General features: G+C 41.1%; 1 protein-coding gene and 1 long non-coding RNA gene across 15 annotated transcripts in view; one reads left to right on the forward strand and one right to left on the reverse strand.

The window, feature by feature from the left end:
* The window catches only part of MECOM (MDS1 and EVI1 complex locus), a 495,241-nt gene that overhangs the window by 179,677 nt on the left and 289,396 nt on the right, over positions 1-26,168 (forward strand). The window lies entirely within an intron of this gene.
* LOC309533349 lies at positions 12,174-25,082 on the reverse strand. Of its 2 annotated transcripts, none has more exons than XR_014220153.1 (4): positions 24,864-25,082; positions 23,650-23,711; positions 22,595-22,754; positions 12,174-12,286 (listed from the first exon to the last, which is right to left on the reverse strand). It is a non-coding gene; the product is annotated as an uncharacterized lncRNA (long non-coding RNA). The 2 variants fall into 2 exon arrangements; XR_014220154.1 differs by having other exon boundaries at positions 23,601-23,711.

Consider the following 26,168-nt stretch of genomic DNA (forward strand, 5'->3'; position numbering starts at 1 on the left):
AAATACACTTCCAAAGCATTATTTACGAGCCTCCCCCCACCCCACCCTGCAGCTATATTTTGAGACCGTTTGGTTAATGCTTATGACTGCAGTTCCATATACTGTGGTTTTGGGAAGTGCTGCAGACACACATCTTTAAGGCGCATTCACCCAAGCCTGTTACTGGCACCAGCAAGACAGTCTACTTCAGGTCTAGGCAGAGACCCCAAAACAGTCCAATCTATAGAATGGGGACAGCCCAGTTTATCACCCCCAAATTTCTGCATGCCCAACTCCAGCTTGTCCTTCTTGCACACATTTGTTCCAGTTTTACAAGACGCTGCTCTCCATCCCAAGCCTAACACTGACTCTTCTTACAGTGAGCCAGGCTTCAAATTAAACTTCTGCTTCTTCTTTTTTAAAAAAAGGTTCACCGCCTAGACAAGGTGAAGCAGTTTTAAGCACCAATTGCAATGAGAAGAACTGAGCATGTTCTTAATTGCACTAAAAATTGTGGGATCTAAGAGTGCATAACTTCGCTTGGATTGTGTCCAGATTTTCAGGGTGGAGATACACATCACTAAAGCAAAATCCCAAGCTCAAGTGTAAGCCTAGATTCCTCCTAATTTTGGACTGTCCATTTTCCTATTTGTACCTTTAAAAAATAAGAAAATTTGCCTAATTTATCCAATCACTCATTGCCCCCAAAGCGGGGGATTAAGTACAAAACTGCTCAGGGGCTTGATCCTGCAAACAGCAGGAATGGGAACAGTCCATCTGCTTCAAACTTGCAGATTATTTACTGTACTCCAAAGTCTGAACCAGAAAAGGGATGAGTACATTTTGGCTGAATGCCACAATCATGCTACTGGAGAACTATCAGTGCTCTAAAAAATTATGTGCATCTTCTTCACCCATTGACAGCCAATTTCACCTCCAGTTGGCTCTCGCCCCACTGGATTGGAAACCTCTGGTCCTCAAAGCTGAAGTGGTTTGGGCACCTGGGCATTTTGTCTCTTGAATTTTAAAACTGTTTCTGTAATGAGAAGCACATGAATCAAGTAAGAAAGAGGCATGTTTCAGAGAATGTACATATTAAAACCCTGGAGGGCATCAGATTGGGGGAAGTCTATGCATCCTATTAAAGGGATGGGCACACATAGAGTGCATTCCGTAAATTTATGGCATAAAGATTTTGTAATGAAACATCTTCTGTCCTTTATTAAGCTTATTAGGCCAATCTGGCCTAAACAATTACTATTAGTATAAAATTGTAGGATTTAAATAATGCCAGAGTACAATGAAGGCCCAGAAGCAAACTGTGGCTCATTTAGAATGGGAGTGAAAATGTTAGCCAGATTCCAAAGCTTTCATCCACTCTTTTGTACCACTTTTCCTATTCTAGCATCTGTCTCCATCTGACTCAAGGGAGAGGGGTGGTGTAAGGGAGGAAACTTAAAAAGTGATGTGGCCTCCAGCTCACTGGATCACAATCTAGACATTTGTCAGATTAAGCAATGTGAATGTGCCAGCATAAGAAAATTAACTTGTGTGGACTGTGCCATATAAAAATGGCAGCATGGATTGGCCCTGGTAGGTCTCTATGTAGATGAAAATAAACACTTCCTCCCAGGAACATAATGTTCCTTCTTCCTTAGTACCCTTGCTGTCATTTTCCCTTGTGCTGAAGATGTAGGCTTGCTGTTATCTAAAGAGAAAAGGGGGGAAACTGCTTCCCTCCCTCCCTATTGGGATGTTAATTTCAAGGCTGAGTGATTTCAAGACACCAGGCCTTGCTGGAGGTATCACTCAAGGCTTGCATGCCGGCAGCAGGGGGCCATTTGTCTCACCTGTAGGCTACACGGCCTCAGGAAGGCAGGGAGAACTTTCTGAAGGCTTTGGAATCTGCACCTGCTTTCCACTCAGTGTTTATCTTTTAATCCTCAACCTGGTTTTCTTATGAGTGTTTAAAAAAGAAAGAAAATAAACTGTAGATTTCCGGCCAAACCCCATGAAAAGGATCAGGCTTAAGTGGTTAAGTGCGTTTAGGCAAGTGTTTTGAACATGACTCAGAGCTTAAAAATAATGTTTGCATTGGCTTGGGGCGGGTAAATATACAATGCAGATACAAACCAGACACACTGTCTAAAGAGCAAAGTGCTATTTTGAGTAGAAGGATTTCATCCCCTTGTGATTTGTCCAGAGGATGATGCTTCTAACAGGAGTTTCAGAATATTTGGGGGTGGGTGGCTTTGAAAAAAAAGGTCTTATTTGCCTTCCTTCGTGGCCCTCAAATGCAGCCCCAAGGTTTTTCTGGTCTGCTCTTCTGCCTGCATTTCTACAATTCCTGGTACTACCATGTAGCAACCTCAGGAACCTTCCTGTTTATAACAGCTCCACAGCTGGAAAGAATGAGGCAGGTATGACTTCTGCAACAACAGTCTTCCTGGGTCCCACTGCCACCACCCTAGGTTTGCAAATCAGTCAAGCAAATAAAATTCAAAAAGCTTTTCTTTTTTGTTGCAGTTGGAATAAATGATGTTGTTCTATTAAAACCTTTTTCACCTGCTTGATTTCAGATTCTGAGGGCAGACTTTTTGGGGTCTGGACTAAGTACATACAAAGTCCTACACAGTGCAAGAGAAACTGCATCCTTCATGTCAACTTCTGTGATCATGATCAGACATTGGTTACCTTAACTGGACTTTCCCTGCCTTGACTTAACTTTCCTTCAACAAATAGTAATGGTTAAGTCTGGCCAAGGTAGGCGGGAGTCACAGCAAGCCAAGTTAGGTTAAGGCAGGGCAAGTCCAGTTAAGGTAACTGATGCCTGATCAAAAGCTCTTACATATAGAAAGTAGACCAAAACAGGACCATGGAGAGCTCTAATTAAGCTCTGCTGGTTGAAGCTCTTGCCTGCTAAGGTAGCTACAGGAAGATGTTGTCTCAGCATGGAGCTAAAGCCAACTGAAGCCTTATGTAGACTGACAAAACCTGTTGTGTGGATGGCTCTGCCTCCCTGGAAGAGATATCTGGTTGTTAGAGGGCCCTCAACTGGCTTTTGTGAGACTGGGAAGATGGAGGCACTGAATAGGATTCATCCTGTGAATATGGTGACAGGGCTGTGAATAATACAGTGATGGTTTCCCTGTGAGGAAGCAGCCTGAGGCTTGTCTTCATCAGAGTCCTCTGTTGTGCATTGCAAACTCCTGGGCCTCACTTAAACCAGAGCATGTGCACATAACTGGGCACAGGGCATAATGGACATATGATTGCTTTATGTATTCATTTATTCTTCTAATTATTTAGGAGCCATACAGTTCCAAAGGATCTCTCCTCCAGGCACAGAGCATATGATATAGCTTCAGCAAGGATTACTGAAGCTGTGTTATATGCCTTCAGACCATGCCCTGTACACAAGTCAGCTATGCCATCACCATAGAGCAGAATACACTGAGCAAATAGCATAGTAAAATCAGCACTGAGTTGGGAGTTAAATGTATGATGAACCAATGGCACAGCTGCTTCACAACTAGCAGATTGCTGCATAGGTTCACTCAGCCCATACTCTATGCATGCAAAGTTTGTGTAAAAAAATAGTTGTTGATTTTCTACTGAAATCAAAATTGGCTTATGGTGCAAATATATTGCCTCAAAAATTTGTTGAACTGTAGCCACAGGACACAATCCATCAATGATGACTCCTGTGTAAGTCTCTTTGAAAGGAATGCAAAAAACAGAGGAGTTCTTTAGCTTGCACTGTTACCATTCGTTTTAATGGAACTTGCACAAGTATTCAGATCCCAGTGGACTATGCCCACAGTTGGCTTTAATGTTTACCAGTAATGATCTTCTTACCTGTAATTCCTCAAAAACTTGGAAGGGAACTTGAGTAAAGAAAGGAAGATTGAAGAATACTTGAGGCCTAGGGAAAAAATAATCTCTAGGCATTTGAAAACAAAAATAGTCCTAAGCAACAAAAAAGTGTATTAGATTGATTGATTATTGTATTCTAATCCATATTAGAGCTTTAAGTCTTTAGGTGTGGCTCTTTAGTTCTAACATCTCATAAATTATGGCTATAATGAAGCAGTCATTTATCCTGAGCTGATGATAAATGGCTTGCCCTAGGAGAAACTAAAGAATAGGAAAGTAGATCATTTTCATATTTGGTGAAAACAATATTAAGTACCCGGGCCTCTGTGATTGCCCTAATAAATGAATAATCTGAGGTGAGGGGCTTGGCAGTCAGTGTAAAAAATAACCTGAGCTTTCTCTGTCATTTGTCAGGCTTTGCTATGACAGCATGCATTATGGGTAAATGAGCAATCAGCAAGAACTATGTTATGGCTGGGATGTTTTGGAAGAATTTATCATATGCATTGCTTGGTACCTTTAAGACCTTAAGGCTTAATAGCTATAGTGCATGACGGCAAGTGAACACAGTTCCTATTTACCATCACACGCTTCATTTCCACCGGATCTCCTTTATTTCTGAACTTAGTGTGTGGGTTTGGTATTTTTATTATTATTAGCAGTATGACCTTCAATTAGCATTGTTTCTCAGGTGATACTTTCCATAAAACATTTTTCTTGTAGCATTATATTAAAATATCCGTTAATTATAGTGCCACTAGGAAACTTGATAGAAGTCGATTGTGAAGGTGGTACAATCAGGCAGCAGATATGTCAGTTGACTGGCAGCAGGTTATATCAGTGTGTACAGAATGTCCAACTTTTATAAGACAATTGCACATAGGACATCCAGATAGAAAATGCAGACCTTATGTTCCATGCTTGCCAGCGGCTAAAGCATCAGAGTTGGACTACACAGACCTGAGTTCAAATCCCTACTCTTCCAGAACCATGAAGTTTGCAGGATAACTTTGGGCAAGTCACCACCTGTCAATTTAAGCTACCTCATGGGATTCTTGAAAGAACTAGTCTTGAAAGAGATACCTCTCTACTCCCCAGCACTCTTATTGAATTATTCCAAGAATTATCTGGAGGATGCCATCGCAAGCTAGAATTGCCTCTTGGGGAAAACCTCATTCTCAGTCAGTCTTATAAAATGGGCCTAAAGTCCTCTTCATTTTGAGCATGGGCAGCTGAGACAGGAAAGTGGTGGCAGAACTAGAAAAATTATGGTAGAACAGGACAAGATAACTTCAGAGCAAATGCTGAAGTTTCCACCTTCTCAGCTAGGCAGTGTCAGGATTTATCAATAACAGTGTCAGAATGTGGAAACTGAGAATAATAGCATCAGATCCCAAGCACTGCCCGTTCTAGGATGCTCAAGCCAAAGTCTGCCTTTGTCCCAGGACATCAAGCACATTTAGTGGCTATGAAATGTGCACATTTCTGAGCCCCATTTCAACATAAAAAGCAGTTACAAATGAATAAATAAAAAATAGTCAGATAAGATTACACCACCTCATCTGACACCATTGACTTTCTTTATTTGTATATTTGTGTATGTGAGTAGATAGATATAAATTCAGGGTAGATTAGCGATTAACTGAAGCATATATACCTATAACTGTTTGGCAATATATTTGACTTCACCATTTTTACCAGTGATCTTAGTCAAAATGAGAGTAGTGTTTGCCAATGAAGGCAACACAATGTGGTCCTCAAACTCTCATGCTGGATGTTGCAGTTCTTCTTCCTTTTCCACCTTCTCCTCTTCTTCTGGAATAAATAATTTTGGTGGGTGGCTGATTCTTATTTGTACTCAGGCTCTTAGCAAGTGTAAAGGAAAATTCAGTGCATGTTCCTTTAAAAAGCAGGGGCTGGAATTTTTTTCTCTTCCAAGTATCTGGAAGGGGCAGATGCTGAATATTACACATCCAAACTCATTTCCCATTTGACAAAAGGCTTGTGTAACTGTTTTGTGTTTGGGACTCCATACTGGGGTACAAAATGTAAATTGAGAATTGGCCCTAAAAACTTGGTGTCAAGCCATGTTTATACTTATCTGCTGGTTGTTTTAGTCTTAAGCTGGGTTTGGGGTTCTTTTCCAGTTGTTTTGGGTTCTTTCTAAGCATCAACAATAATGAATAGACAGAGTCATATTAATTGCCAAAACACTTCATATCATAGACTTGGAAAGCCAAAATTTCACCTGACCTTGCAATTGGGATAATTTGTTGCTTGTCCTAGCAATATATGAAAGAATGTTCTAGAAAGGAAGGGAGACAAAAAAGTTGGAAAACACTGAGGCTATTTGGCAGCCATATTTGAATTGTTTTGCTTAATAAAGTCTGGCTCATTTTTTACTGACTTGCTGCTCTTGGCCAGTAATTCTCTGTTCCTTTTCCTATTCTCTTTTGTGTTTCCATCTTTTTATGCATCCTTTTATGCTTTATTGTTGATCAGGTACAGGGGCTCTTCTTTTGTCCACATTCAGCAAGGAGACTTGAAAGGCAAGGCTACCCAGGTCATTGTGATGATCCCTTCAAAGAGATATAGAAATTGAAATGTCTTATAAACCTTAATACAGAATTAATAATATGAACATTTTAAGGTACATACACTTGCACAAACCTCAGCAAAAATTGATATTTGCACTTGTTTAAATTTTAAACTTTTGCTTTTGAAAATTGACTTTTCAGTGCTCTTTTTAAAAATAATAAAAATACCCCCAAAATCTTGTTGATGACTTATAAAGCAATAATATTAGTTAACTTGCTAACTTCAGGAGTTGGATCCTGTTTTTCTTAAATTCATCATTCATAACTGGGATAGTGGGAAATGTTCCAATAATGACCATAATTCTATACTCACTTGGAAGTAAGTCTCATTGAACTTAATGAGACTTATCCTGAGTGTAGGACTGTACTGTAAAAATATGAAATTTTGCATGCACACATACACTAATTAAATTGGTAGAATTTGATCAAAATTTGCCCCTCCAAAGCAGTTTATTCTCTAAAGTATGTAAAAATATTGCAAAACTCTAGAGCTGCTACTTTACTTATGAGGACATCCTGCTGAGCCAAGTGAAATTTACATCTGAATAAAATGCATAAGGTTCTGTACAGCAGCAACCTTAAACACACTTTCCCAAGACTAAGTCCTATTGAAACCAATGAGACTTCTCTAGTAGTGAACAATGTTAAAATCAAGCCGAAACACCCTTCTTCTGCACACCGTGTGCAGTGTTTAAAATGAATTAGGATAGTTTCTTATATTATGCAGTTTAATAGGTCGGTTGGCAATGTTTGAGGACAAATAGCAGCAATAATCTCCCTGTACATTCTCTTCAAATGTATTGGCATGTTTGGCAAATGCATGCTTTGTTGTTTTATTTTAATAATAATTTTTTAAGCACAGAATAACCAGATTTGGAAATAGATTCTGATTAAGAAAATTAGGCTGTGAGCGCAGCATTCATGCCACTTATAAAGTGTTTATATTGATCATAAACAAATTAATTGAAAGGACTGGTGGGGGTGAGGAGGGTTGATTATACAAACAATTCCCTATATAATCCAGAGGCAAAATTCCTCGACTTGACGGGACTCTCCCTCTGACAGTTCTCCTAAGGTAGGTTATTTTGGAGAAAACATATGTTTCCATTTTCTCTCCCTCTGCTTCCTTTTTAGTCCCCAGGCTCCAGAAGGGTCACAGCAACATTAAGGCTTTTGTCAGTGTGATTAATAGCTCTTTAGATCATCTTTAATTCACTCACTAATGACTGAGGGTCTTTCTGCTCTCCAAGTAATCGGGTGATGTATGAGCCGATAGTACACCTTGTGGCAGAGGTGAAAATCATTCAGGCAATGCAAATATTGTCACGGGGACAAATGTTTTCCCTGTTAATAAAAATTAATGAATTTTACCCAGAAGCTAGTTACAAAAGCAATGGTGAAAGAGATCCAAGCACAAGACCGGGAGGTGCAGGGGATGAGGTGGAGGCAGTACACCAAGACCTCATTTCTTGAAGCCATTTGTTTTGTCTTTTGAGATATGTAAGGATAGGTATTCTTAGTATATCTGCATCTGCATAATAGATGAGACACTGGCAGGTTAATTAAATTATACAAATAAATTGCATTGTGACCAAATCTGTCTTTCAGTTGCAAAGGCCTGCTTGCTTGTTTGCTCAGTTCAACACCATTATTTTGTCTTGCCATGGGGGGAGACACCCTCACCCACTCAATAGCTTTCTCATTACAAAGATTTCAGGCAGAAATTCTGGGATTTGGTGGCTGGCGAAATCCTGAAATGCTGTACGTCAAGGCGTTATCCCTGTAAAAATTATGTAATGATGTCCACATTTAAAGCCATCTTACCACATCCGGTAACTGTGAATCCCATAAGATACGGTAATTATGTATTGTGTCCTGAATCTTCTGCATAACTCCGAGTTCTAGAATTCTGAGAGAGAGTAAAACACCGTATTTTTTGCTCTAAAAGACTCACTTTTTCCCTCCTAAAAAGTAAGGGGAAATGTGTGTGTGTGTCTTATGGAGCGAATGCACGCTGCACAGCTATCCCAGAATCCAAAACAGCAGCACAGCAATCCCTCTTGCTGTTCTGGCTTCTGGGATTCAGAATTTTTCTTCTTCTTGTTTTCCTCCTCCAAAAACTAGGTGTGTCTTATGGTCTGGTGCGTCTTATAGAGCGAAAAATACGATAGTTCTTGATAACCATTATTTCTAGGTAAATTGGAGTAGGCTCAGAAAAGGGAAACAAAAGTGGAGAGCAGTATGTTTAGCCCAAATAGGTAAATATGAGGGGTGGGGGGTGGGCTTGATATTGCTCTTCAAATATTTAAAGGGCTGTCTCATAGGAGAGGGCAAATCTCTGCTGCCTCAGTGGGCAGGACTAGATCTAATGGGTTTCAGTTACAGAAAGATAGATTTTGCCTGAACATTAGGCAAAACCTCTGGAAGATATGACCACTGAGACAATGGAACCAATTACAGTCGTGCCTCGGAAGACGAAAAGAATCCGTTCTGTGATTCTCTTCGTCTAGCGGATTTTTCGTTTTGCGAAGCAAGCCCATTGGCGGATTAGCGCTATTAGCGGCTTTTAGCGGCTTATCTGCTGATCGGATCAGCTGATAAGCGGCTTAGCGGCTTAGAAAAAGGGGGGGAGGGGAAAAAACCAGCAGGAACTCGCAAGACATTGTCGTCTTGCAAAGCAAGCCCATAGGAAATTCGTTTTGCGAAGCACCTCCAAAACGGAAAACTCTTTCGTCTAGCAAGTTTTCCGTCTTGCGAGGCATTCGTCCTGCGGGGCACCACTGTACCTGGTAGCTGCCCCTCCCTTGAGGTCTTGAAGCAGAGGCTGAATTACAATCTTTTCAGGATGCTGCAGCGCTGGATTTCTTGCACTGAACAGAGGACTGAACTAGATGACCTACAAGGACCCTCCCTTCCAACTGTACAATTAGATGACTATCTGCACACTGTGCATAATTTTATAATCCTCTGTCTATTCTGCTCCTCAGCCATTTTTTAGTTCTTTTTCCAAACTAAAAGTCATCACATATTTAGAAGTCCCCCACCTTGTTAAATCTTAAGCAGAAGTGTGTATGTACACCGTGGTATATTTAACCGAGTTTTCAACAATTTTGTTTGTCCTAATGTTTTGCTATTAGTGCATGCACTTCCCAAATTCATTGCTGGAGCATGCACACATGCTCTCTCTGATATGCCCATCATCACCCCCTCCTTGTGGCTATCCAGTAAGTTTGAAAAAAGGTGCGGGTATTGTTTACTGATTCAATATACACCATGGCTAAGCCTGCTGTTCTTTTTGGTTCATTTTGATAGTCCCTGATTCTTTCTTCTGATGACAAAAGCCATTGTCTCAGTGGAATATACATTTCTGAAACACTTCCCAGATCCAACCCTATCATTTACATCTCTCCATAAAAAAGGCAAACTTTTAAAAGACATAATTTTACCTCTCTCTGCAGCGCTTATCTACAAACGAGCATACGACTGAGGGGTGGGGGTAAGGCTCCACTTGTTACTATTATTTCTGGTAGACACCCAAGGAGAGTAGCTAATTTGTTCCTCATTAATGCCAAGGACAATTTTTTAAGGGGCTGAATTATGCATTTATTTCCATTCAGCCACTATGGTGAGCTTCTTTTCTCCCCATCTTTCTCACACACAGTTCCCAAACCTTTACTGCATGTTTTATGTGATAGCATAGGGTGAATTAATGTGTCTTTTAAAAAGAGAGAAAGACAGAAGCAGAGACAGAGAGAGATGAATTAGTGATGAATCTTAAATAAGGACAGAAAATTACATGAACACACACTCCTCTGGAAAAGATGGCACCTGCCTTTGGTTGGACTCCCCCATTGAGGCGAGTCCATGGTATCTCCTTAACAATTAAGCTCAGAATCCTTGACTAAGACCACTTGAACTTTGGAGGCATCCGAAATGTAGATGTTGATGCAACTCTTTGAACTCCTTTTCCTTTAGACTTGGCTCAGCTAAAATAGCTATTCTGGACTGCCTTGTGCTTTCTCCAATATCATAATATAGGTATGGTTGCCCATAGTTGACGAATCAAAGGAGTGTGCTCTTCCCTGAGTTAAAAGTCCTCAAGGTCCAGTTTGTCAGTGTATATGTACAGAGTCATTTATCTACCTATTCCAGTGCTACAGTCTTTACCGGACCTTTGCTATTTGCAGCATAGGGTTCTTTTTATGGATTAAAATTAAAGACACACTTCACTCAAAGCAAGTTTTTTCACCCCCTTGGCTACCTGAGCACCTGCAGGCAATCGATCCTAGTGCAACATTTTGAGGGATGCTTGAGGAATTCAGTATCTTGGACTAATGTGTGGATTGGAATGTAGCTCTCTACAGGACTTTGCAGTTCTCTTACACAGTTTTTGGTAGTTTAAACAAATCATAAGACACATCTAAATATTATTTTGGGAGGAAATACATATTTAAATATGTATGTTAACAGAAACATTTTTTAAAAGCACAGATTAATGCAGAAACAGAGCAGAATGGAATTATGTGTAAAAATTTGTAATCGAGAGAAGTATAGAATCATTGAATTGTAGAGTTGGGAGAGACCTTGAAGGTCATATAATCTAACCCGCTGTAATGTAGGAAACTTAACACATGGTCCCCTATCGAATTTGAAACCATACCGGATCCTGCTTAGCTTTGCAAATGTGCTACCAGTTTTACTGTTGCACCTCTGCAACCCTATCTTCTGGGAGGATGCCACTGTTGGGAATCGATGCTGCATGGAGTCTCTGTACTCAAAGGAGATAGTGTGATTGAGGCATCCAAGATAAAGTAGGACTCATGGCTACCCCACTTCAGCCCTGCTGTGGCACTCATGTGTGCATACAGCTTATGAATCTGGTCATCTAGCTGTACTGCCCAAGGTCTTGGGCTACAGTCTTTCCCAGCTTCCCTCCTGATGTCCTTTAAGCTGGAGATGCCAGGGATAGAAACAGGTAAATTCTGCGTGCAGAATGTGCCTTCTACCACTGAGCTATTTGTCCTTCTGCATCGGACTAGTATTTTGATTTAAATCCAAATTGCTGAATGCAAACCAATTGCAAAAACAAAGACAAGTTTATATTGCCATGTTCTGTGTCCATGGACTGTTCCACCATGCATCATCATGAAGTGACCCTGCTTCATGAAGTGCCATCAGGGGAAATAGATAAAGGCAGGGATTATTGTCTGGATGGTGCCAGAGTAGTGGGATGTGGGCATTTAGGGGCTGCAACAGGCAGAATGTTTTAGGAACCACATAGGAACCACATCTGGAGTCAGACCATTGACGCATTTAGCTCAGTATTGTCAACATTGACTGGCAGTGGCTCTCCTTGGTTTTCCCTGTGCTGTCTGGAGACACCAAGGCAGATACTCCACCAGTGAACTATGGTCCTTTGCTTTGGGGCAGCTCCGCTCATGACTGAATAGCAGGGTGAAGTGTTGGAGGATTACATGGGCCTCTCCAATCCACTCAATACTCACCTAAGAGTGTGGGCTTCTAAGGAGTGGGAAGGCCTCATACAATTGGCTTAGTCCATGTGTTCTACGCTTCTCCAGTATTCAGATGGAAGCCACTATGAAACAGTTCCTGTGCCTCTTTTGTAATGTATGAATTGGCATTATGCTTAAAGAGCCACTGAGTTCTAATGTTTGGCCTTCCTTTGAACCTTTTGTAGTAAAGCAAGAAATGAAAGCCAAGTTAAAATTAAACTATTGTTTTACTTCTAACATTTTTAGTAGCGGGATTGGTTATCTAACGATTGGTTCTCGATGGCTGGTATAAATTGTGCTGTTTGGTCTCTGTACTTGTGGCTGAAAAAAAGCAAAGGCAAAAGGAAATCAATTTGAAGTAGCAAGTAACAAATGACCAGTCTTAGGCAAGTATACAAGTTGGGGGAAAATAGAGTCGTGGAGGACATACATTACTAGCAAATGCAATGCTGACTCTTTTTCCTTTTCTAAATGCAGCAAAACCACTTATATGTTTGTGTGTGTGCACACGTGCTCAAGTGTAGGTGTGACCTGCTCATTGTGCCAAATTTTGGGTGGGGACTGAAAGGCAAGAAAACAGGCAGACAGAACCTGCTTAATAATAATGCCCATTATTAAACTATATAACTTGAATGTGGCGGGGAGGGGCTATTAGTGGGTTATTTAACAGCACAGAATCTGATATCTCACATCAGAGAAATGTGAGAAAGTTGCAGAAAACCAGAAGGATGCAGAACCCAAATACATTTTGTTTTGATTTACAAAAACACTGTAACTTATCTTTAACTGTAACATATTACAAATAATTTAGTTTGATTTGTCATCCCTTAAAAAATCCTTTCATACACACAATCAGAGTAGTAAAGAATGGTTAAATAATGGGACTTGTTTGCACCCTCTCTTTACTTGCTGATGGATGAAGTGGAGATTCTAATCACTTTTCATTATTGTGAGTACAGCTTCAGGAGTTGTTTCTATGGTATTTTGCACAGCACAGTTATCTCCAGTGGTGGGTACAGTTCATAGTTCCAGAGAGAAATGCAGACATTTCAACGACTCAAGATAGCAAGAGGATTTAGCTGAAAACACACTGTGGTGTTTAAAAACATATGTAGATAGGAGTTATAGGATGAAAACTACCTTGAGATAATAATCAGCTACCACCTGCGTAGAAAGTGCATGCTGTGTTTCATGCCTATTGTGGCTAAGGAATGACATGGGGCAAACGAGGAAAGAATAAAAAATAAGGAAAAGGGAGGGCCTAGTATATGTAGGGAAGATCACCTGGACAAGGTGAAACCATCAGCCACTTGGTTAACAGTAGGCAAAACAGTTGACAATTAGCATATGTTCATACTGTTCGTCTTTAGACACACTGGAATATGTTAAGATATTGTAAATCCATATGTATTTACATTTTATAAACTCCTTTGCATACATTTTAAAGCCCTTCACATGTAAATGGCATGCCATGATGGCGACAGGGTCAGCATCCATCTTACATGCATTCATTTCCGTGTCTGAAATGAGCCTATTGTTTTCTGTTAGAACATCTGAAAAATGCTCATAAATGTAAGTGGCTTCTTGTTGTCATCCACTTACTCAATGCTTCAATTCCTTGGTTCAAATGTGGTTTCTGTTCTAGACTCTCCCGCACTGCTGACCATATTTGTTTCCTCCCCACCACATTATGACATCTTAAGAAAGTGAGGACTAGGCAAATTGTGACCCTAAGCATGTGTTGGTGTCATCATGATATCTTAGTGGTTTACACCACCTGTAAGTGATCTGTTTTTCCAAGCGTTGTAGAAGAGGGATTTATTATAGTTTGAAGAGAATGTGAGAGAATAGCATAAGGCTTCTCCTTATATTTAGCTGAACCCAAACCCATATACTTTTCATGTCCCTTGTACTTTTTCAACCCACTCCTTTATACAAGGGAGTGATTGTGTAGGGCAGGAGACTGTGAAAATGGCAGTGAGGTGGTTTTCTTTATGATTTACTCCCAGGAGACCACATTTACCATATTATATTGAGTTGCCATTTTGTGCTGGAAATAAAAAAGAAATGGCAAATGTTCATTTGCACATATTCATTCCTTTAAACATATGTAAATTTCTCGTTTATTAGCTTGGAGGAAAACAGCAATCTATTCGTCGATCAATCAAACAAAGACTAGGAAGGAGGCAAGAAGAACAGAAAGCACATTTAAAACTTTCCCAAAGAAGGATGGAAAATAGCTGGAATTAGTTAAAAATCAAATGACTCAGAGAGTAACAGCTTGTGTTTGAGGAAAAGAGGCCCAACAGAAAATGCCTCTTTAGAGCCCATTGGATATTTGCAGGTATAAGGGGAACGTACTGAGTCATGGTTCATTTACAGTGTCTGTTTCCTCTCTCCGGGAATGGTTTCTAACAGATTCAAGGAGACTCCAACCTTGTAGCTGGAATAAAGGCAGCACTGTGAGTGAAAGATTTGTTCTGTTTAAAGAGAAAAGTTGTCAGCCATGTTTCACATATTGTGCCTCTATTGAAGGACAGCTTCCTTCTTCCAAACTGTGCCAGAGATGGAGTCCTGTACAATAGGTATTGGCAACGCGTGAAGCCAAAAGGTCATGATAGCTGCTTTTAGTATAACTGGCAACTGGCCTGTCAGGAAAACCATGGCAAGTACCCCATTAGAAAGCACAGCCAGGATCCAAAGAAAGGACATGCACATACTTGTAGCTTTCCCTTCTGTTTTTGCAGCAGAAGCTATCACTGCCAAAGACTGAATTGTCAGTACTATTACGATCAGAAAGGAGCTACTGGTGGCCATGGTGCCTTAGTCCAGACCTGAAATGTATGTTTTCCAGTTCAGGTAATCAGAGCAATGATTCCAAGAGTGGTTTAACGATAAATCCCCTTTCCCAAGGAACTCTGGGAATTGTAGCTCTAGGAGGGGAATAGGGGTGTTTTAACCACTCTCAGAACCCTTAACAAATTACAGCCATGACTGTTCACAGTCATGGTAAGAATATGGGCTTGATTTCTACATAGTTACCCATCTAGGCCCTAACCAGACTCAGGCCAGTTTTGCTTCAGTAAAATGGAAGCCTCACGTGCCTCCGGACCATAGCTTGGGTTTTAAAATGTAAGTTGTCTGAGCCACATGCTTCTTCCTGATTTACGCCCTTCCTCTTTACTGAAATCATGTTAAAATCTAAGATCCAAAATGGCACTCAGCTGCCCAGACCAGTTCAGCTTTGAGAACCACAGCTGTCAGATCCAGTTGGGCCAGATCTGGTTAGAGATTAAACTGGCTGTCAGTGGGGAATGAAGATGCATGTGACTTTTTTTAGAGCACCGATGGCAGTGTTTTAAATGTAAGGAGTTAGTGTGGCCTCTGATACGCTGGGCAGCTTCTTCTACTTAGTGTACACAATACTGAGCTTCACTCTGGTACGACTCTGGCCTGATAGGTGGTTCTCTTCCCTGTGCCTGTGTCCCTTGTTCGAATCTTAGCCCAGTTTTTCCGGTTACCAGGGTTCTGTCCCCACCACAACAGAAAAATAGGTCCATTAAATTTATTAGTTTTATTGACTCTGTTTTCCTTGAGCCTATTTAGAAAACTATGTATGAGAAGAGAAGGAGGGGAAATGACACAACACACATTCCCCATAAAGACAGGAGATAATGATTATATATTTAATCAGCATTAAAAAATTGTTTCTGATAAGAGGAAGGCTAGCATGGTTTGGGGTGCTCTGGATGTCGTGGTAAACAATGCCCATACTTCAGGATGGTTTCCCAAATAACAGAATGGAATCAAAAATGGTTATATGCTAGAATTAGAGACATAGATCTGTCTTCGGCACTGACAGGTTCCTACTATTGCTTCCTAAGAGGAAGTTGTCCTGGATATGATTTCTGCTGCAGTAGCCAATGTAGAAGTAATAATAGACTCCATTTTCATTGAGAAAACGAAACTTCCAAAAGAATAATAATAATTAAAAATATATAGTTTCCCTCCTGACACATGGAATTTGAGCTAGCTTCCCTTAGTAGCTGCGGAGTCTATAATTCTTGCTACTTGATTCAGTATGTACTTATTTTATTCAAATTTGGCACATGCATATATTTTGCTTTTGCTAGTTGAGGGAGGGATTAATTAATTGATCAGAATGTTTATACTTTTCCTATTAACCAAAGTTCCGAATGAGGCTTATAATATATTTAAAATAATATTATTAAACAGACAGTACTGTATTTTTCGTCCTATAAGGCGCACCGGCCCATAGGACGCACCTCATTTTTTTGGGGGGGGGAAATGAATTTAAAAAAAATTATTTCCCCCCCCAGCCCTGGCTGCCGCCCCAAGCCTTGCGCTCACTTGCCCGAAGCAGGGGGAGTCCTCCGGAGGGCTCCCCGTGCTTCGGGGCGACAGGCTGCCGCCCCAAGCCTCGCGCACCCGGCGGGACCTCCTGCCGGGCGCGCAAGGCTTGCAGACACTCGCCCAAAGCACGGGGAGCCCTCCAGAGGGCTCCCTGTGCTCCGGGCGACAGGCTGCTGCCCCAAGTTTCGCGCACCCAGCGGGACCTCCTGCCGGGCGCGCAAGGCTTGCGGACACTCGCCCGAAGCAGGGGGAGCCCTCCGGAGGGCTCCTCGTGCTTCGGGCGACAGGCTGCCGCCCCAAGCCTCGCGCACCCGGCGGGACCTCCTGCCGGGCGCGCGAGGCTTGCAAACACTTGCCCAAAGCACGGGGAGCCCTCCGGAGGGCTCCCCGTGCTTCGGGTGACAGGCTGCCGCCCCAAGCCTCGCGCACCCGGCGGGACCTCCTGCCGGGCGCGCAAGGCTTGTGGACACTCACGGGGGCTGCAGGCTGCTGCCCGCAAGCCTTGTGAGCCCGCGGGTACTCCCACCGGGCTTGCAAGGCTTGCGGATAGCTTCCTGAAGCCTGGAGAGCGAGAGGGGTCGGTGCGCACCGATGCCTCTCGCTCTCCAGGCTTCAGCGAAAGCCTGCATTCGCCCTATAGGACACACACACATTTCCCCTTCATTTTTGGAGGGGAAAAAGTGCGTCCTATGGGGCGAAAAATACGGTAGTTACTAAGGCAGGGCAAAGATGTGTAGGTTTCTTCCCTGGTTTTCCAATGCTCCAGCAATACTCTGCACCTGAATCTCCAAGACTGGAATGGGCTGTTGGCTGTCTCTATCCCATTCCTTTGTTGCCAAAAATTTTATCAAACGAACTTCTGATTTATGCACACTTTCAAGTCCAACAAGATAGTCTCGAAGCACATGAGGCTACCACCTGGCTGAAGCTGGGTCTGGTCAAAAGCTGGATGCAGTTCCTCCTGAGAATTTTATGTATGCCGTGTATCATATGATGAAAATTTTCATATGATGAAAATTGCCCATTTGAAATTAAAAGAATGAGGAAAGAAGTCCAGTGTCACCATACGGCACGCTTGGGCACTCTCAGGGAGAACCCAAAGATGTCCTCCCACCCCCAGTGACCATTACAATTTTCAACACCATTCCAATTTCCCATGAAATACTATATCTGGGCAATTGTGATAACTTGAAGTGGCATTTCCCACCCCTAATCAGAGCACTGTGACCATTAGGTTATCCCACCAGGGCCATCAACATAGGAGGGAACCCACTAGAGGGAGCTGGCCCTCTAAGATTAATTCAACTGCACATTAATTTCCCTTTTCTATGTTTGAAGCAGAAATAATACGGAGTGCAGCATTTAAGTAAAAATAAACACACATTTTCTGCCTGACGGAAGCTTTGATAGTAGTTGGGCAGCATGTTTACTTGCAATGAGATCTTACTGTGTTCAGTGGAGTTTATACTCCAAGGAAAAGTGTACACTGAATTTCTAATTTAGGTATTTCAGTAATATGACTAGAGTTTTTTGTTTGTTTTTAAAGTACAAATTAGGTGCCAGTACTCATATTTTGATAAAAATGTCATGGGTGCGAGCACACAATGCCTATCATAGGTAGCAAAAAAAGGAGAATGGGTACAGTCACAAAACAAGCCCTGAAAATAGCTGAAAGTTCTTTCCCTTCCAACATAATCCCCTTGCCAACATAAAAATATATTTTTGTTAATAGCAGTGTAAAAATGAAATATCTTTAGCCATTTGAGAGGGGAAATGAAGTAGTGGCACACCTCCCTCAGTCATCTGAAATGTTTAAGATTTAGGAAACAAGAAAAAAAATGAAGATATCATCTCAAAATTCAAAGTGTGTTTTTTGTCTTTTGTGATCAAGACCTATGGGTGGTAGTGGAGTAGGGAGGATAATCTGAAAGGATTTAGAGTAGGTTTTTTTTATAAAAATAAAAAGTATCAGTGAAATCTCAGTTTCCCTATTATTTGGGAACTTTTTCCCACTTCTGAAGATATTTCTGTTTTAAATGTATCAGTGGTGTTGTTGTTTTTTGTATTTTTAACTTGCTTTTGCTCTTTTTATTGTACTTTGTTTCGAGACAATTGTGTGAAAGGCAATTAATGAATTCAGGATGAGGATCATTTTAATTATTGCTTTCTGCCCCCCTTATTATGTTTATTCAGAAGAATTTTTCATTCTTTCGCTTTGCAGTTCAGATTCTGTATGTCTAGAGAACAAAATACTAAGCATTTGAGCAGTCACAAGCTCAGTAGAGGGACAGATTCTCAGCTAGGTCAAAGCAACAGAAAAATCAGCAATATCTTTCTCTTTGATTGATTTTTGTGTAGATGTGTCACAGTCATAGGTTGTGCTTTTAGTCGTGTCACTTGAAGCTAATATCTAGATTCTCAACTGTATGGGTGTCCAGAGATAGGTTTTTGCACCATCCATTTGCTACCCTGGATTTCCACTTACCTAATGGTGGCACGTTTTTGTTGTTTAGTCATTTAGTCGTGTCCAACTCTTTGTGACCCCATGGACCAGAGCACGCCAGGCACTCCTGTCTTCCACTGCCTCCCGCAGTTTGGTCAGACTCATGTTTGTAGCTTTGAGAACACTGTCCAACCATCTCGTCCTCTGCGTCCCCTTCTTCTTGTGCCCTCAATCTTTCCCAACATCAGGGTCTTTTCCAGGGAGTCTTCTCTTCTCATGAGGTGGCTAAAGTATTGGAGCCTCAGCTTCAGGATCTGTCCTTCCAGTGAGCACTCAGGGCTGATTACCTTAAGAATGGAAAGGTTTGATCTTCTTGCAGTCCATGGGACTCTCAAGAGTCTCCTCCAGCACTATAATTCAAAAGCATCAATTCTTTGGCAATCAGCCTTCTTTATGGTCCAGCTCTCACTTCTATACATCACTTCTGGGAAAACCATGGCTTTAACTATACGGACCTTTGTTGGTAAGGTGATGTCTCTGCTTTTTAAGATGCAATGGTGGCACAGGCCTGTGGAATTGGGAATAGGGTTGCCAACTTTAAAAAACTGGATTGTGCTCCTGTGCTTTTAACAGTAGGCGACAAATATTATCAATGTACTGTGAATTTTCAATAGAAGATTTCTGCAAACAATAATGCTTTTAAAGGGAAGCTTGAAATCAAATGCTTGTGCAGCCATAAAGTTCTGTATTGGCCTTGAAGAAGTCACTAAGGTTACTAATGTGTGTGCTAGTAAGGGAAGGTTTTCTATTCAATCGTGCCTTGGCTTAACTTTGTTGGGGAGGTTCAGCATATGTTCAAGAAAGTGACTGAAATAAATGTGCAGTGGAGATATTGGTCTTCATGTGGTTGTTGTTAAGACACACATAGTTCTGTGAGAGTGTGCACAAAAATTCATGTACAATCATACCTGGTTCTCAAACAGAATGTATTCCAAGAGTCCGTTCGACTCCCGGAACTGTTTGAAAACCAAGGTACGGTTTCCTATTGGCTGCAAGAGCATCCTGCAGCCAATCAGAAGCCACGGAAGGTGTTTGACTTCCTAAAATCATTCGAAAATTGGAACACTCACTTCCGGGTGAGTGTTCGATTGTTCGGGAACTAAGGCATTTGAGATCCAAGGTACAACTGTAACCTGTACTGTAGGTAAAGGAAAAGGACCCCTGGATGGTTAAGTCCAGTCAAAGGCGACTATGGGGTGTGGCCCTCATCTCGCTTTTCAGGCCGAGGGAGCTGATGTTTGTCCACAGACAGCTTTCCAGGTCATCTGGCCATCATGACTAAACTGCTTCTGGCTCAATGGGACACCATAACTACAGTTGTAACTAGAGAGTTGGACTTTGATTGGGAAGGCCTGTGATCAAATCTCCTGCTCTGCACATCCAGAAGAATGAGGTGATAAAGTGGACTGTACCTATTGCAAGCCACCACCCCCTTTGCATTTTGTAATATTTCCCCACATTAAAAACAAAATATCTCCAGCTCATAAAAAGTTGTAATTTCCAATAAAAGACTTCTCTGGCCCAGCCTCTTCCCTGCTCTGCTAGTTTCTACTGGCAGGGTGTTTGAGTGTGTATGTGTTTAAAATTCTAAAGTAATCTCTACCTACTGAAAAAATAAAGTCTATTCTACTTTCTCTTGATTCATTTCTGTGGTTATAACCACAGACCCCAACTCTCTCTGTTGTAGAAAACCAATCAGGGCCCTCCAAGGACCAGCCTCTGTGTTCTGAGGAGGATGGAGAGGCCTGACTGAGAGAGAGAACTATTGCAGGATGTGTCTTTTGACCCTTCAGGTTCCTTCCTGAAGCAACTGGGTTCAAATGTCCTGACAGAATCTGTGAGCTGGGACCTTGATGGCTTGAGAATCGTCTTTTCCCACTTTGAACCAGGGACTGTAAAGGACAATAAGAAGACCCCCATGCAACTGAACATCAGAATACTTGAAGGTGGGAAGAGTGAAAAGCACATGCACCTTAGCCACTCTCAGGCTTGCAGCATAATGATGTCTGTGGGAACATAGTGAGGTGGCTGGAACATTGGACTTAAGTCCAGAGGGACCTGGGTTCATATTTCCCACACAGGCCCAAGTTGACTCAATCTCTCAGCTTAAGTTACCTCACAGGGTTGTTGTGAGGACAAAAGCAGAGTAGGAGTGAGGTGGGACACAATGTACGGTGCCCTGAGCTCATTTGACGATGAGTCAGGATGGAAATGGAAAAAAGTAAATGGTAACAACTCTGCGGATGTAAAGATGTGTATACCTTTAAACATTCATGTACACATTTCTGGGTCTTGTGGCCCAGTTAATGCTCTAAGACACAGGTACACGCTTTATGTGTTTACATCTTATGCATTTCCCACAGAGAAGTATGCAGAGCAGCCCTCAACCATTTCATGATAAAGTGGTGTCCCTGAACTCTTATTTGGTGGTTTCTTTTAACAGCACTGTTACGGTTCCTGAGCCCTGGTCACTTTATTTTAGTTTGTTCCCCTTTTTTATGGGTGTAGGGAGAAAAGGATAGTCTCCTCGTTTTGCTGCTGACAAAGGAGTTCCTGTCTACATGGGTGTAGGACACAGTTGCCAACACTTTTGGACCAGTGAGAACACTTTGAATTTTGAGAAAATACTGTGGGCCCAAGTCACAAAATGGCTGCCATGGGAAGTCAGCTGGTCCTGATTGTGGAGCTCACACAATATTGATCCTCCTCCTCTCACTTCCTCTTTTTTATAATTTTTAAATTAATTTTCACATTTAAACATTATCATCATATAAACCATAACAAACAAATACAATTAAAAGAAAAAAGAAAAAGAAAATAAAACATTGTCACACCATATTCAATCCATATTTTGGGATAACTCAGATTCTTTAACTTCCCTCCATTTCCTCCCCTGGTTATTTTATAATATATTATATTATACATGTCTGTAATTTCTTTATCCTTAATTATTTTCAATTTTAAACATTTTCCTTAATATTTTTTAATATAGCAGGTTAAAAACTCACTCACGGACACACACTTCACATGTCCCTCTCTGCCCAAGTGCATCACTCCCTCTCAGGCTATACATACACAGACCCACATTCCTAGCTTCTGCCTTCCCACGACACATGCTCAACATATATCTCTGCCTCTGTTTATGGCCAACTGCATCTCTCTCAATCACACACACACGGCAGGCAAAAATAAAAATAAAAATCATGAGGGCCCCCAAACCAGAGACCATGGGCACCATAGTGACCATGATCACCAATGAAGACCACATTGGTGATCTCTGTTGGGGCATCTTTTTCTTTTTCCCCATATAGGCATTATGGAAAACATGTGAAGATCAAAGCAAGGTAGAGCAAGCCTTACTGCGCCTTTCAGCTTCAATTTGCTTTCTTTACAATGGGAAATCCTAGATTGTTGAGGCCTCTGGTGCCATGAGCTAGAAAGCTTCCTTGCATATCCAACTGTTAGGATGCATGCTGGAGAACTGTATTTATATTTCCCCAAACAGCAGCTTCCCCCCAGTTTCTAATTGCCATTAAATAAGACTGAATGTTCAATGAAAAATCTGGACAGGACCTTGTTGGCTCTCCTACTAACCTGCCTGTGGGTTAAATGTTTCCGTGTCTATCCCTGGCATGTCATTGGTGTAATAAATATTAACACACACACAAAACAGTATTTCTGCTTCAGCCTAATCATACACAATCATGATTTTCATGTAAACAGTTTTCTCCTGACAAGTGAAGAGTGCATACCTCCCTGATTTGCTGCATTTGTGTATTGAAATCCTCCGGCCATGGATGTTAAAAAGTAAACATGTCTATCAGAATTTTTTTAAAGGAATCAAATGATGGTCAAAGTCTGAAGACCTCTGGAAATGCCTTGTTAGAGTTTTCCTAGCTTTATTGTGGAATCCTAGAAATATATTTTTTTAAATTAAGGAAAATGCTTAAAATATACAGTGGTACCTCTGGTTACGTACTTAATTCGTTCAGGAGGTCCGTTCTTAACCTGAAACTGTTCTTAACCTGAAGCACCACTTTAGCTTCTCATCCTGAAGCAAAGTTCTTAACCCGAGGTACTATTTCTGGGTTAGCAGAGTCTGTAACCTGAAGCGTATGTAACCTGAAGCGTATGTAACCCAAGTTACCACTGTACATAATTCAATATTTAGAATGATTTTTTTTTCAAACCTATGCATAGTGGGCTTGGATGAGATGTGCCATGTGAGTTAGTAGCGGGTTGCTCATACACTCCTTCCGGTAGTAGACCTGCTCCATAGCTACTACCGGGAGGCATAGAGAAGGGGTAGCAGGAAGGCTAAGTAGTTGGGGGAAGGCCAAATAAGACAAAATAGAGGGCATAAGTAAGGGGTGCAGAGTTAGTGGTATAATGAGGATGTAGTATTGAGGGTGCGAAAACTGCAATGGCTTGAAGCAATGGCAGAAGAGAACTGGAGTACATTAAAATGCAGACACAGAGGTTTCTGTGGAGCAAAAATAGTTGGTACTGTAAAGTGCTGTGTGCATGATGGCTTTTCCCTGTGCAAAGATTTTGATGTGTGGCTGTAAGGTTAGGATCTTTTGCTACCCCAGTTTATATAAATAATATTTGTTGTTCCAGTTACTGATTCCAGTGACTCCTAAAACAGGAGCATTTGGAAGCTGACACATCTGTGGATGTTTTAAATCATAAGGGCATCTACTCTATTCTGTTTTTTCAAGTGTTGGCGTATGAAGTTCTTTGTCATTCCAGACCCACCTGTCTGGGAACACAGAAATCGAAAACAGGAGTAACTCTCGAATTTCACCTTCATTTAATCCATCACAGAAAGCGTGCCTTTCTTTTCTCTTTTCTTCTTCTTCTTTTTTGCTGTATAAAGAAAAAAATGCAAGGACATTTAAACAAAGTGACACAGATCATCAGCAGATCAACTGAAAATGACAGCTCAATCAAACAAATGTATGTTGAGAATTTCCACAGGGCGGCTTTAGCTGCAGCCAAACCAAATTTGTTTAGTATACATCAGTTAGCTGCTTAGAAACATTCAGCAGAGATGCTAGCCAGATGATGACTCTTCTAGACAAACATCTATTTAACTGAGTATCCCCATCCATGACCGTGTTAGTGTTTGGATGTATGTGATGGGTTTTCTTCAAAATATGACTTCATTTCAACAGCAGCCAGGTACCAATTTAGGCATATTGTGTTCATACAAAAATTAAAGGTATGCTTTCAAATACTAGAACCTAACAGGGAGAATTTCTCAACAAAACCAACTATCACTTTCCCTATCAACTGCAACTACTATCCCTTCTATTTATGTGATGATTAATTGTTGCTCAAATCAACACAAGTTGTTTCTTTCAAAGGATTTCAGCATGGTGAACTAATGCAGCTGATGGAGCTTCAGACATGACATGCTTCATCTTGAAATATATTCAAGAAGTGAGTTGAATCAAAGCATAGTAGGTCGTGATATGTAGGTACAAGTTTGAAGTTTGCAAGACTGTTGGATCATTGGATAATATATGATGGAGGAATTAAAAGCAACCCGGCCAGAAAGGAGCAGATTTGTCTACATAAAGATGAAATGGAAAGTCCATTGGTGGGACACATCTGCTCAAGCGGCTCGGATCAGGGGGAGAGGCTGTAATAAGGACTGTGAAAGATCTAGGAGAATGTGGGTCCCTCCCCCGCCCCACATTGCAGGCTGGTTGCTATGATGTTGCTGGTGCTCCCCACCCATTTGACAGTCAGGGATCACTTGCAAGCCTCCCCAATTCTGAACTGTCAAATGCTTCATGCAGCCTGGAAAATCTTGCTTAGCCATTGTTGCTAGGGCTGATGGGACTTGCATTTCATAAGCATCTGGAGAGTCAAAGGTTAAGTAATAATTTAGTGCCAATAATATAAAAAATATAAGATCCAGCTCAGAGATCTGTCTAGGAAAATACTGCATTTATAACTAAAGTTTCCACTTAGCTGAACTCAGTGTTTTAATAATTAAGTGCACAATATTACCCTAGATTTTCTGGGATGACCAAGTTAAGACATTCCCAGCCACCATATGTGCCCAGCTCTAGCTCAGCAGGGTCATCTTTTCACATGTTAGTTTATTTCTTCATTTGGTGTATTTCCTAACATAGACCAGTTTCTGTCTTTGCAGCAGAATATATTGGATCGCAACAAAATTCAGTTACTCTGTAGGTTCTTCCATTACCAGTTCTTTGAGGCCTAGTCAAGACAGAAATAGATTCGCTAACTATGACAACAAGGAGAAGCCCATAACCAAAGAAGACACAAAATCCTTCTTCATTCTCTTGTGACAAAGGCAGTGCCCCCTAGAGGCAGAAATGTATCTTGCTCTTGTGTTAGAGAGGCAATTTTTTGATATCCTTTGGTGGGGAGTGAATACACAGTGTCTTCAACTTTTATTCATATTCTGAAACCAAACCAAACCAAAACAAACCAAAACAAAACAAAACAAAACAAAACAAAACATGTCTTTGGAAAAAAAGCACACATACAGTATTTTTCTGGTGTTTTTTTCCTGGGCCTTTGCATCTCTAGTTGAACGGAGGCAGGTGAAATATGTTTGGCTTTTTTTTTTCTCCCTCTTCACATCCCCCCTGTTGCTCATCAATGGGCACAGCTGTCACTTGTGGCAAGGAAGAGGATGAAGTGAGGAGGATGAAAGAGAAAGAAAACCAGCCCAATATATTCTCTCCTCCCTCTTTGCTCATGTGGAAGACCAATTCCACAAGATCGGAATTTCCCACTTTGTATTTTGAAATTATTTCCACAAGCATGGTTTTAGACATATGATCACCTTATTGGACAAAAGCTGGACAAAGATGGGGAAGAAAAGAAATAAATAAAACAAATTTAACTATGATAAATATACTTAAGATACCATAGTAAGTCATGGCATATATCTCCATGTATACTATACAGCCTCTTAAGATTCATGACTTTCCCAATCAGCTAAGTATGTTCTATTTATTATTGTTATGACCTTGGAGAAATTTGATGATGGTTGGCGGCTGACAAGTAGCCAGTGGGGGAAGTAAGGCTTGGAATTTCCCACGCAAAATAAATGGTGGAAAATATTCTTGCCAGGGTTTGATTTTTCTTTTCAAGTTGATGGCATTGTAGGGTGAATTATTTGATACTTTTTCTGATTACTGGATTGGTTTCTCATGTTTTTATTAGCATTTCAAGGGCTTACTGTGATGTTGCATCCTGGCATCCACATATAATTAAGGGTCTATTAGTGTAATAACATAATTAAAGACTTTCTGGTTGGATGGTTCTACAAGAGCCTCT

The sequence above is a fragment of the Podarcis vaucheri genome, assembly GCF_965113315.1.
Source record: "Podarcis vaucheri genome assembly, chromosome: 5".
Taxonomy (NCBI): domain Eukaryota; kingdom Metazoa; phylum Chordata; class Lepidosauria; order Squamata; family Lacertidae; genus Podarcis; species Podarcis vaucheri.